The 13,297-nt window shown below is 44.5% G+C and overlaps 1 protein-coding gene and 1 pseudogene across 3 annotated transcripts in view; one reads left to right on the forward strand and one right to left on the reverse strand.

Annotated features, from left to right (window-relative positions):
- The window catches only part of LOC124789309, a 271,600-nt gene that overhangs the window by 159,710 nt on the left and 98,593 nt on the right, over positions 1 to 13,297 (reverse strand). The window lies entirely within an intron of this gene.
- On the forward strand, positions 4,675 to 4,793 carry LOC124790329 (annotated as a pseudogene).

Raw genomic sequence — 13,297 nt, forward strand, 5'->3', positions numbered from 1 at the left:
TCTTGGCCAGCGAGATCGCTGGATCATTCCCCCATTTGAAAGTTTGGAGCATTACGGCCAGGGACTACGAAAGAGCTCGGTATTTCGACGAGATAACGCGCCAAGTGGCACGATATCCCTCCGGAGGACATCTAAGAACTCCATCGATCAATACCAAGCCGAATAGCTGCTTGCATAAGGGCCAATAAATCACCCATTTTTTAATGAAATTGTATGGATTTCTGTCCCATTTGGACAGTTCCATCCTGTTGCGTTGTTTTTATTGTCTTAGTGTTGCGCATCATGATAACATTATGTTATACACTGAGGTGACGAAATCATGAGAAACCTTCTAACATCGTATCAGTCCTCCTTTTCCCTAGTGTAGTGCATTAGCTGAACGTAGCGTCGACTCAACAAGTCGTTGGAAGTCCTCTGCAGAATTATTGAGCCATGTTGTCTCCATAGCCGTCCATAATTGCGTTAATGTTGACGGTGCAGGATTTTATGCACGAAGTGTCCTTTCGATTATGTCCCATATATGTTCGATGGGATGGATGTCGGGTGATTTGTATGGCCAAATAATTCACTCGAATTGTCGAGAACGGTCTTCAAAGCAATGGCGAAAAGTGCAATGACATCGTTGTTTGGGAATGTGAAGTCCATGAATGGCTGCAAATAGTCTCCAAGCGGCCTCATCATAACCATTTCCAAATACTCAATGGCCGGTTCAGTCAGATCAGTGGACGCAGTCCATTCCAAGTAAACACAGCCCACACCATTACGGAATCAACGCCAGCTTAAACAGTGCTCTGTGGACAACTTGAGTCCGTGGCTTCGTGGGATCTGCGCCATCTATATTCCTACCAACACCTCTCACCAACTGAAATTGTGACTCATCTGACCAGCTCACGGTTTTCTAGTCATCTTGGGTCCAACAGATTAACGATCCCAGCAGAGGCGCTGGAGGCGATGTCGTGCTGTTATGAAAGGCACTCGCATCGGTCGTCTGCTGCCATAGCCCCGCATGTCGCACATTCTGCGCTTGTTTCATGCAGTGCTGCTTGTCTGTTGGTACTGGCAACTCTACGCAAAAGCTGCTCTCGGTCGTTAACTGAAAGCTGTGGGCCACTGGGTTGTCCGTGGTGAGAGGTAATGCCTTAAATTTGGTATTCTCGGCACACCCTTGACACTGTGGACCTGGAAATATTGAATTCCCTAACGATTTCCGAATTGGAATGTCCCACACATCTAGCTCCAACTACCATTCCGCGTTCAAAATCTGGTAATTTCCGTCGTACGGCGATAATCACGTCGGAAACTTTTTCACATGATTCTCCTGAGAGCAAATGACAGCTGCACCAATTCAGTGGTCTTTTATACCTTCTGTGCGCTATACTACCGCCATTTGCATATACGCATATCACTATCCCATGACTTTTGCCATCTCAGTGTATTTTATTTTGGAACTTCCTGTTTCATTTTAGTTTTTGTATATTTTTATCCCTTTCGACCTATTTCACCCCGATTCACTCAAGACAATGTAACCACAAATAGTACGGGTCACAACGGGCAGTTTGTGAGCCATTCTTAGTGTCTTTTGTATGCTCTGAAACAAAAAAAAAAAAAAAATGGACATCAGCGTAACTTACATTTACACGATACTTCATTTGAGTCATAAGACACGTCGTAATTTTGACGTAGGGCTTGTCTGACGTTATGTGAATAACGTCACTAGCCCCTAGAAAAAAGGCGGCAGTCTAACCTGAAGAAGGTTCTTTTTTAACAACGGCACATGCGTCTGCAGTTGTTGCGGTGAAAGTCTTGGAAGATACTTTACCAGACGACCGATGTGGATGAGATTCCAAGATGGCGCTACACTATTTTTCCTTAGATTGAATGATGATGATGATAATGATGATGTTTGGTTTGTGGAGCGCTCAATTGCGCGGTCATCAGCGCCCGTAAACATTCCCAGTCTGAACACAATCCAGTCTCGCCACTTTTTCATGAATGATGAGGACAACGCGAACACCACCCGGGCAGTGAAAATCCCCAACCCGGGCGGGAATCGATATTCCAGTGACTAGACTTCTTGTTGTTTATGAACAGAACAGTGATTATTCGAAGTGTCTGTTTGTCATTTATAACGCTAAAAGTTTACCTCAGATACACATCTGAAGTTGTCGATCTGCAACCATGCCCAACAAACGATTACAAGACAAGATAAGTAAATCCACGGGAGGTCGTAGATTTTGGGTTTGCTAGTGAAGCTCTGGAAATATCCCCGAATTAAAATAAATAACAAGTAGACGTCAATCTCAGTGTCGAATGATAACCGGCATACAATCATACGGAGCCTCCTTACAGAAATGTGATTCGCTCGAAGGGTTTTTGTCTAATACAGGGTGTTTATAAATGAATATAGGAGTTTTAACGCTTTATAATATTTATTACATTAAACTTACAGTTATCAATGATATGTCAAATGAAAGAGCAACTCAAACAGTTTTACCAAGAAGCTTATAAATGTATATAGATGCATAGCGAAGTACGCGATTAGTTGAACTTCACTGTACCCAAGCGCTGGGTAGGCCGCAAGGGGCCCGATGACAGCGCTTGCTTTGCATGGCCTCCACGTTCACCCGACCTAACGCCATGCGATTTTTTGCTTAGGGACTTCATCAAGGATCGTCTGTACGTGCCTCCGCTACCAGCAGACCTCCCTGAATTAAGAAAATGGATTGAAGCAGCTGTTGCTACAATCATTGAAGACACACTTATCAACGTTTGGGAAGAACTCGGCTATAGACTTGATGTGTGCCGTGTGACAAATGGTGCTCACATTGAAGATTTATAAGGTTCTTGGTAAAACTGTTTGAGTTGATCTTTCATTTGACATATCATTTATAACTGTAAGTTTAATATAATAAATATTATAAAGCTTAAAACACCGATATTCATTTATAAACACCCTGTACATTAAACGTGCTATACTTGGTAGCGATCGCTCAACAGAAACAAAAGTCAAGATCATACTACCCCAAAGATAAATAACACAAAGTTCTTAATTGGCATAAAAAACGGGGTCATCAGATAGGGCTATCAACACGGCTATATTATTTGCTGGAGATGCTTCTGTCTACAGAATAGTATTATTGTTGTACTATCGCAAGCAAATACAGATAAACTTGGAAAAAATTTCCGCTAGGTATAGCGATGGATTTATGTAGCATAATGTCTATAACAAAAGAAGGAATCGGACATTACCCGATTACAAGACTATTGGTAAACTCCCGGAGCTTCTGGGACTGGGGGGTCAACATTAAAAACCAGGTGAGATGGGACAAATATTGTTGGCTTTCATGACTGGCGTTTACTTCAGTTAAAATGTCCGGCCTGAGAGGCTCCGGACGGTATGTGTGAGTTGAACTATACCCTGACGTTTCGTCTTCGATTGCTGCAGTCATCTTCGGACGATAAACGGCTGCTGAGTTAAAGGCTCGAGGGGCTCCTGAATAGATGCTGCTGCATAGAGGGCATCACCAAGTAATTTAATGAATGCTTATGAACGGCAGGAGATGTACGATATGCACTAACGGCACCTGGAGTATGTAAAATTGCACATAATCATGGGCATCACGAAAAGAAGTCTTAACACCAACTTAGTCGAGCACAAAATGAGCTGTCGCCTGGGACATAACTGACAAATCGGCCGTAACAGAACCTGTTTTTTGAGCTGGAAACCACAAAGTAAAATACAGTGAGATGGTCGTTTTAGCAAAGACAGTGCATTATCATGCGCGCATTTGTAGATAGGCCGTAACGATTTACAAACACCTTAATAATCTTAACAAAAAAGATAAAACATGGATGTCGACTTCGTGGCAACAAAATAACGATTGATTACTTTTAATCGAGAACGATGGCGCCATCCAGAGATAATCACGCAATCGGCATCACGTGACTAATTGTGGTGCCCTCTAAGCAATTCCGTCAATTGACGGGCGCAGAGGAGTAGTTTTACGTATCATCCACGGCCTCTCATAATTAGGGAAGGCGAATGATGGACAGATTTTTAGAAGGGTATGGGAAAGTGCAGTGCAATGGAAATAGGTAAACGGCTCTAGTGCGACCACAACTAAAGTACTGCTTCAGAGATTTTCAAGTAGGCATGGCTGTAAACATTGAACGAATCCACAGACTGCTACGATTGTAACAGTTCAGTACGGCCAACGTTCATTACATGTATGGGACAGTACCGTTGTATCAATTCCTAGGGCTCGGGCGATAAAAATAAATTCTGAGCTCTGTTCAGTCGTATGTTTCACTCACGAATTGCGCGCGTGACGAATGATTGTCGCTAAACCTCTGTGTTAGCTCTAATTTCTCGAATTTTTCATCGTAGCTATTCGCGAGACGTATGTGGTGGGCAGTATTATGTTGTCTGACTCTTTCCGGAACGTACTATCTAAAAATTTCAGTAGTAAACCTCTCCGTGATGTACAGTGCCTCTCTTGTAGCGCCTGCCACTGGAATTTGTTTAACATCTCTTTAACATTCATAATGTCGTGTGATGAATTTCAGTATCTACAGTCAAATTTCAGGTTTCTGACCCAACAGTTTACCAGTGCTCTAAGGGTTTTTCTATGTACCATGTATACGCTGATAAGTCATAACATTTCTTCATAACACGCCAACGGCCTTGTCCCAATTGTAGCACCGGTTCCCGTCAGATCACCGAAGTTAAACGCTGTCGGGCTTGGCTAGCATTTGGATGGGTCATCCTCTGGGTCTGCCGAGTGCTGTTGGCAAGCGGGGTGCACTCAGCCCTTGTGAGGCAAACTGAGGAGCTACTTGATTGAGAAGTAGCGGCTCCGGTCTCGGAAACTGACATACGGCCAGGAGAGTGGTGTGGTCGTCACGTGCCCGTCCGTATCCGTATCCAGTGACGCCTAAGGTCTGAGGATGACACGGCGGCCGGTCGGTGCAGCTGGGCCTTCAAGATCTGTTCGAATGGCGCGAAAACTGGCAGTTGACCCTAAATAACGAAAAGTGTGATTTCATCCACATGAGTGCTAAAAGGAGCTCGTTAAACTTCGGTTATACGATAAATCAGTCTAATCTAAAAGCCTTAAATTCAACTAAATACCTAGGTATTACAATTACGAACAACTTAAATTGGAAAGAACACATATAAAATGTTGTGGGGAAGGCTAACCAAAGGCTGCGTTTTATTGGCAGGACACTTTGAAAATGTAACAGACCTACTAAGGAGACTGCCTCAGATAGGACTGGCGGAGTACATGGAAAAAGTTCAAAGAAAGGCAGCACGTTTTGTATTATCGCGAAATATGGGATCGAGTGTCACAGAAATGATACAGGATTTGGGCTGGAAACCATTAAAAGGAAGGCGTTTTACATTGCGACGGAATCTTCTCACGAAATTCCAATCAACAACTTCCTCCTCCGAATGCGAAAATATTTTGTTGACACCGACCTACATAGGGAGTAACGATCACCACGGTAAAATAATGGAAATCAGAGCTCGTGTGGAAAGATGTAGGCGTTAGTCTTCCCGTGCGCTGTACGAGATTGGAATAATAGAGAATTGTGAAGGTGGGTCGATGAACCCTCTGCCAGGCACTTAAATGTGATTGGCAGAGAATCCATGTATTGTAGATGTAGATATGCGGTGTTTGTTTTCGTTCTTCACAGTACAGAAAAGCTTCTGTCCACAGACCAGCACGGATTTAGAATGAATCGCTCGTGCGAAACTCAGCTTGTCCTTTTCTCACCTGATATTCTCCGAATCATGGATGTAGGACTACAGGCGGATACCACACTTCTAGATGTACGGAAAGCATTTGACACGGTGCTCCACTGCAGACTGTTGACGAAGGTACGAGCATACGAAATAGGCTGCCATGTTATGTGAGTGACTCGAATACGTTTTACGTAATAGAATCCAGAACGTTGTCCTCGATAACATGTGTTCAGTAGAGACAAGGGTTCTGTCAGGAGAGCCCCATGAAAGTACGATTGCACCTCGTTTATTCTCTACTACCTCCGTGCCGCGGTGTTAACGCGATTAAACGGTTATTTATGAAAATAATGACAGGTATGAACTTATTCCAATCTTCTATTACTCGATCTCCTCCTTCCGCCCTCTCTCTGTCCATCTCGTCCATCCCCTCTCTCCGTCCATATCGTCCACCCCCGCTCTCTGTACATCTTCTCCCTCCTCGCTCCGTCCATCCCCTACTCTTTCCCTTCTCTGTCAATCTCCTCCTTTCTCCCCTCTCTCCTCTCCGACTCCTCCTCTTCCTTTTCTCTCTTCATTTACTCCTCCCCCTCTCTGCCCATCTCGTCCTCCCCCATTCTCTCAACACGATATAACCCCCGCCCTAATGCGAGGCTGGTGGTTCTTCTCCCCACAATACTTCTTTCTAGATGGTAACTAATATGTATACCAAATTTGGTTCAATGTGTTTCAGGGATTCAGGACGAGCTTATTGTCTGTGGCTTTGCCTGTGTATGCACATCTCAAATACATTTTACATGTATTAATATATTCCACACCTATTTATAGACAGATTTCACTGAATCTCTATCGAATTTCGCCCTCCTGTTTCTTTTTCGCACAGGTCAATGTTTGTGATGCCGTATCTCCTGAACTACGTGTCGCACAATATGATTTTGCACGTACAGCTAGTGGTATATGTACCTACCTACTGTCTGTGAAATGCGTTGTGAATAAAGTTACTAGCAAAGAAGTAATAAATTACAACTGCGATTCTTGAGAACGTGTTTCGCTGGAGTGCAGCGGTTTATTTATTCTTAAAAACGAATATCAACAGTCACAGCCGAAACAACCTTTTTTGTAATGAATTTTATCCATAGTGGATGCTGTTGAACTTCGTGACTGTTCCTTTATAGGGTGTAGAAAAATTTCCGCTACCAGTCACAATAAAAGGTTATTTATTTTTCACACGACCGGTTTCGGGCTTGCGCCCATCTTCAGGTGTGTATACATTCATGTACATGTTTATGTGCTGGAGATCAATAAAGATGAAGCATTTCACCAGTGCACATCGTAATAGTGAAATATGCAGCTAAACTTTATAAAACTGAAATATGGACGTGAAAATAACAGTATAACAGTATAACTAAGTGGAAAAACTGTCACCACAGCGTAACTATAATAATGATGCTTCATCTTCATTGATCTCCAGCATATGAACGTGTACATGAAAGTATAAACACCTGAAGATGGGCGCAAGCCCGAAACCGGTCGTGTGACGAATAAATAACCTTTCATTGTGACTGGTAGCGGAAATTTTTCTACAACCTTTCTTTTGTTTAACGTTACCGGTTTCGGTCTGTTTTAGACCATCATGATGGTAGATGGTGGCTCTGAACAGAGCAGACACTACACCTCCACGAACGCTAACTAGAGGTGTAGCCTGCCAGTCCAGGCTACACATCTAGTAAGCGTTCGTGGAGGTGTAGCGTCTGCTCTGTTCACAGCCACCATCTATCATTATGGTGCAAGATCTGAAGATGGTATAAAACAGACCGAAACTGGTAACCTCATATAAAAAAAGAGTATTGCGGTTGTGACGGTTCATATTTATTTTTAAATAAAATTAACGTCATGCATTATGCGGAAGTTTTTAACGCATCTCAGTAGTTGATGTCATATCTCCTGAACTATGTCCCACATCGACGCATGTGGGTATAATCTGTGAAATGTGTTGCGAATAGTAGTAAAGAAGCAAGAAATGATACATGCGGCAGTGTACTGCATGGACAGCGAAAATGTGGTAAGCGATAAACTTTTTTCCTTTCATCATTTTGTGAAGGTTCGAGAAACAGTTTTATACAAGTTTGATATTATATCTAAAGTTGTTGTAAGTCATAAAGTGCTCTTATTCTCAAGTACTGGATGGAGTAAGTATGGATATTCGCACTTCGTGGGCGACACTTCTTTTTCACTGTATACTGTATAAGGTAGCCTGTGTGTTAACTCAGAGTATAACCAATCTCCATACCGAATTTCATCCAAATTCGTTCAGCCATTTCCGATGAAGAAGTAACACACACACACACACACACACACACACACACACACACAACCTTTCGCTTTTGTAAAGTATATAAAAAACTAAACTCCATCGAAACAGCCATGAAGGCCCAACGGTACCGACCGGCCGGCGTGTCATCCTCAGACCACAGGCGTCACTGGATGCAGATATGGCGGGGCATGTGGTCAGCACACTGCTCTCCCAACCATATGTCAGCTTGCGAGACCGTTGGAGCCATTTTCAATCAAGTATCAGCTCTTCAGTTTGCCTCAAAAGGGGTGAGTGTACCCCACTTGCCAACAGCACTCGGCAGACCGGATGGTCACCCATCCAAGTGCCAGCTCAGCCAGACAGCGCGTAACTTCAGTGATCTGGCAGGACACGGTGTCAACTTTGCGGCAAGGCCGTTGGCTGTAATGTATATAAGACATACATAAATGACCTGATGGGCAGAGTGTGCAGCAACGTGCGGCTGTTTGCTGCTGACAGTGTGGCGTTTGGAAGAGTGTCGATGTTGAGCGACCACAGGAGGATACAAGATGGCTTACAAAAAAAATTTCTAGTTGGTACTGTGCTGGCGTAATCTGTCACCAGCAAAGCAGTTGGGAGAGATGTAGCAGGAAGATTAATAGTAGGCGCAGGATCAAGCGCCCCTATCAGGAGAGAGGCCAAAGACAGACTCGCAAGCAATGTGCCGCCAGCGCCCTTTTGACTTCAAGTATTTATATAGCCGCCACTGGCTTTTCCATAAAGAAGGCAGGGAAACCTAAGACGTAAAAAAATTTCTCCGAAAGCGACAACCTATAATGAATAGAGACACTTTTAACGAGTGATAACGTCACACAGTCTTAGCGAGCAAGGGAACGCTACCAAAATCAGCAGTCTCGAGAACTGTGAGGGCCTGTCTACCACTTGGCGGCTGACATTTGGATGAGCAATGTGCATGTGTGCCAAAAAAGCTGGCGACACCTCAGTAAAGACTTACAAGCGTCTCAAAAGTCTCAGGGATCCTTGCGGTAAATTTTTACTCTGATTTGGCTTGCCATTTTCCCCAAAACACAACGTAGTCTTCAACAATACTGGTAGAGGCTTGCAAGAAAGTCTGCCGGAGGCTTGACAAGTAGCTCAAGTCTTGACCTGCATTGTCAGGTCTGTAAGCGCACAAGGAAAGCTGTATTTGGATGGGACGCGACACTGCTGCAGCAGATATAGAGGGTATTAGTGAAATCGGCTATCTCAACGGTGCTTTGGAGAAACATTAGGAGATATACGAGGGTTGTCCAGAATGTAAGCTCCGATTGGTTGCGAAATGGAAACCACAGAGAAATTAAAAAAAAGTGTTATTTGCAACTTGTAGCTGCATTCTCCACCTGCTTCTCTACATAGTCGTCCCTCCGACTCAGGCCTCTGTCGTAGCGTTGTAGCATTGTCCAATAGCCTCCTCATAGAAGGCAGCTGCCTGAGCTTTCTCTATGCAGGTCTGCAGCTCATTGTCTGTTCCAAAATGTTGTCTTCATTGCCAGCGGTTCATGTGAGCAGAGATGAAAATCAGAGGGAGCCAATCCGGGCTGTATGGTACGTGATCAAACAGTTCCCATCGAAAATCTGCAGAAGTGTCTTCATTGCCCTTGCTGTGTGCGGCCGAGAACTGTCATAAGGAAGGAAATGCATGACAGTTATGTTATGTGGGGTTGCATAAAATTAAGCTAAATCTCTCAGTAGGCACCCGTACCTGACAGGGGGCACTATTTTCTAGGTATCTATACGTGGTCACTGTGTGCTCATAACTGAAATGAGCGACGTGACGCAATCGAAATCATACTACAGACACTGCCCCACGCATCTCCGCAAAGCTTCGTCGCATTTTCACTGTGGTTGTCTGTTCGCGATCGATGGGAACTTACCTTCTGGATACCTCTCGTAACATGGAGCAGCGATAAGAAACTAACTAGCTAGCCGTACAGTGGAGCCTTATCTATACTGCTGTAGATAATTCTTCGCGGTCACCTCCTGCTCGTAAACTTCACACACATTTGCTCTGCTTACTGGTTTACTGCAGTGTTTTCCTCGTCGCCACATACCCTCCTGCTATCACACCGAGATTCTTTGTAACAACAATGAAGGAAAAGAAAACATAAAAGTATTTTCAGGTGCTCGTATATACCGTGCACTTTCTGGCTACTTCGTGTCAGGCGGTATTATGTTTATCGTCACAGTTACTGTTCACCTTGGAAATGGGATCTACAAGTCTGCTTCTGAACGTTTGAGTTAGAAGTGAGTAATCACGTTCTCAACATCTTCACGTCCACTTTCGAATAATACATGATAAAAGGCTAAAGTACTTAAAGCAATGAAACAATAATTACATGTTTATTGAATGTTTCATTTTACACTCCTGGAAATTGAAATAAGAACACCGTGAATTCATTGTTCCAGGAAGGGGAAACTTTATTGACACATTCCTGGGGTCAGATACATCACATGATCACACTGACAGAACCACAGGCACATAGACACAGGCAACAGAGCATGCACAATGTCGGCACTAGTACAGTGTATATCCACCTTTCGCAGCAATGCAGGCTGCTATTCTCCCATGGAGACGATCGTAGAGATGCTGGATGTAGTCCTGTGGAACGGCTTGCCATGCCATTTCCACCTGGCGCCTCAGTTGGACCAGCGTTCGTGCTGGACGTGCAGACCGCGTGAGACGACGTTTCATCCAGTCCCAAACATGCTCAATGGGGGACAGATCCGGAGATCTTGCTGGTCAGGGTAGTTGACTTACACCTTCTAGAGCACGTTGGGTGGCACGGGATACATGCGGACGTGCATTGTCCTGTTGGAACAGCAAGTTCCCTTGCCGGTCTAGGAATGGTAGAACGATGGGTTCGATGACGGTTTGGATGTACCGTGCACTATTCAGTGTCCCCTCGACGATCACCAGTGGTGTACGGCCAGTGTAGGAGATCGCTCCCCACACCATGATGCCGGGTGTTGGCCCTGTGTGCCTCGGTCGTATGCAGTCCTGATTGTGGCGCTCACCTGCACGGCGCCAAACACGCATACGACCATCATTGGCACCAAGGCAGAAGCGACTCTCATCGCTGAAGACGACACGTCTCCATTCGTCCCTCCATTCACGCCTGTCGCGACACCACTGGAGGCGGGCTGCACGATGTTGGGGCGTGAGCGGAAGACGGCCTAACGGTGTGCGGGACCGTAGCCCAGCTTCATGGAGACGGTTGCGAATGGTCCTCGCCAATACCACAGGAGCAACAGTGTCCCTAATTTGCTGGGAAGTGGCGGTGCGGTCCCCTACGGCACTGCGTAGGATCCTACGGTCTTGGCGTGCATCCGTGCGTCGCTGCGGTCCGGTCCCAGGTCGACGGGCACGTGCACCTTCCGCCGACCACTGGCGACAACATCGATGTACTGTGGAGACCTCACGCCCCACGTGTTGAGCAATTCGGCGGTACGTCCACCCGGCCTCCCGCATGCCCACTATACGCCCTCGCTCAAAGTCCGTCAACTGCACATACGGTTCACGTCCACGCTGTCGCGGCATGCTACCAGTGTTAAAGACTGCGATGGAGCTCCGTATGCCACAGCAAACTGGCTGACACTGACGGCGGCGGTGCACAAATGCTGCGCAGCTAGCGCCATTCGACGGCCAACACCGCGGTTCCTGGTGTGTCCGCTGTGCCGTGCGTGTGATCATTGCATGTACAGCCCTCTCGCAGTGTCCGGAGCAAGTATGGCGGGTCTGACACACCGGTGTCAATGTGTTCTTTTTTCCATTTCCAGGAGTGTATTTACCGGATTCTGTTCTGAATCACGTCGGAGAGTACTGACGTTAAGGCATCTCCAGACTGCAGTATCTGGATAATTCCTTTCACTATTGTTCACAACATTTTAGTCTTTGAACACACTGGCTTCACTCATTATCATGCGGATCTTCCAGTACTCGTTGTATGACTTGCGCCACAGCCTCTATATAATTCCTAAAACCTGCCAAGATATTTTTATAAAGGAAGAAACAACGCTTGATAAGTGTTCGTATTTACCATGTTACAGTAAACTATCTGTCTGAACAGAACTATTATGATTTTTGAGTTAACTGAACTGCTGAAATCGAAATATCAAGGATTATCTTTGTGTATTGTAAACTGATCTGAGCGAAAATGCAGTGTACTTTACTCTTTACTTTAAAATATGAAATCTGAATAAGAAAAGCATTTATGTTAAGCTTATTTTATTAAGTAGTCTGCTTACGAAGTGGCTCTCTTGTATGGCATTGAAGGTTGTTGACAAAAATCCCGTAACTCGGCGAAAATAATCTCTGCTGCTGACACCTCGCTGATCAGTAGGGTACAGCTCATAAACATATTAGAATACTTGTGACAGGCCGTTTTGAATTTGTCCATGCAATAACAAGAATCGAGACTGATTTTTGGTAAGCATTTTCGGTCCTAGATAAAACTTAAAAAAAAAAAGAGGAAGACGCTTTCGCGGTGAACGAAGTTTTCTCAGAAGAGATCGTAGGCGCTCGGATTGCTACCAGATTACATCCGTCCTAAGGTTTATTCTGATGAACAACGGGTAGGGATTTTTATATGCAGTATCAATTGGAATGGATACCAAATGTAACTTTTCACAAGTAATGAATGCTATATTCTCATACGCTCTTACTGTACAATAACAAATCTTGCTTGTTATCTATTATACTGCTACCTTAGCAGACCTTTAAACTTCCTGAAATAAAAAAAATTATCAAGATGGCTGGCTACAACATTGCAGCAAATTAGCCCCAAACTGTAACTAAATAACATGTATACTTGATCGAAGTTCTCACACTAGTCCCTTTACATAGCTGCTTCATCGCTCACGAGCAAAATCCAGAGGGAAGCGCTGCGCACGTAGCTTCTCTCGCCGTCACAGTCTTCGCGACACTGTCTCGTTTTTGTTACCCCCAGCGATAACAGCGCCCCAAGCGGGCAGCAGGCGACACTTCTGAATATGATATGGGATGAGTACGAATATTAAAGTTTATATTAATCTGTAATACAGTTTTACAATAGGTTGTGTATGTAGTGCCATAAAAATCGACAAAATCGACAAAATCACACCACATTTGTGATTATTTACTAGCCTAAAGACCCTGGGAGAGACGTAACGGTGCATTACAAGAAAATTTATTTACATTTTTCTTCTAACATATAGACGTTTAC

The sequence above is a fragment of the Schistocerca piceifrons genome, chromosome 3, assembly GCF_021461385.2.
Source record: "Schistocerca piceifrons isolate TAMUIC-IGC-003096 chromosome 3, iqSchPice1.1, whole genome shotgun sequence".
In the NCBI taxonomy this organism is placed as follows: domain Eukaryota; kingdom Metazoa; phylum Arthropoda; class Insecta; order Orthoptera; family Acrididae; genus Schistocerca; species Schistocerca piceifrons.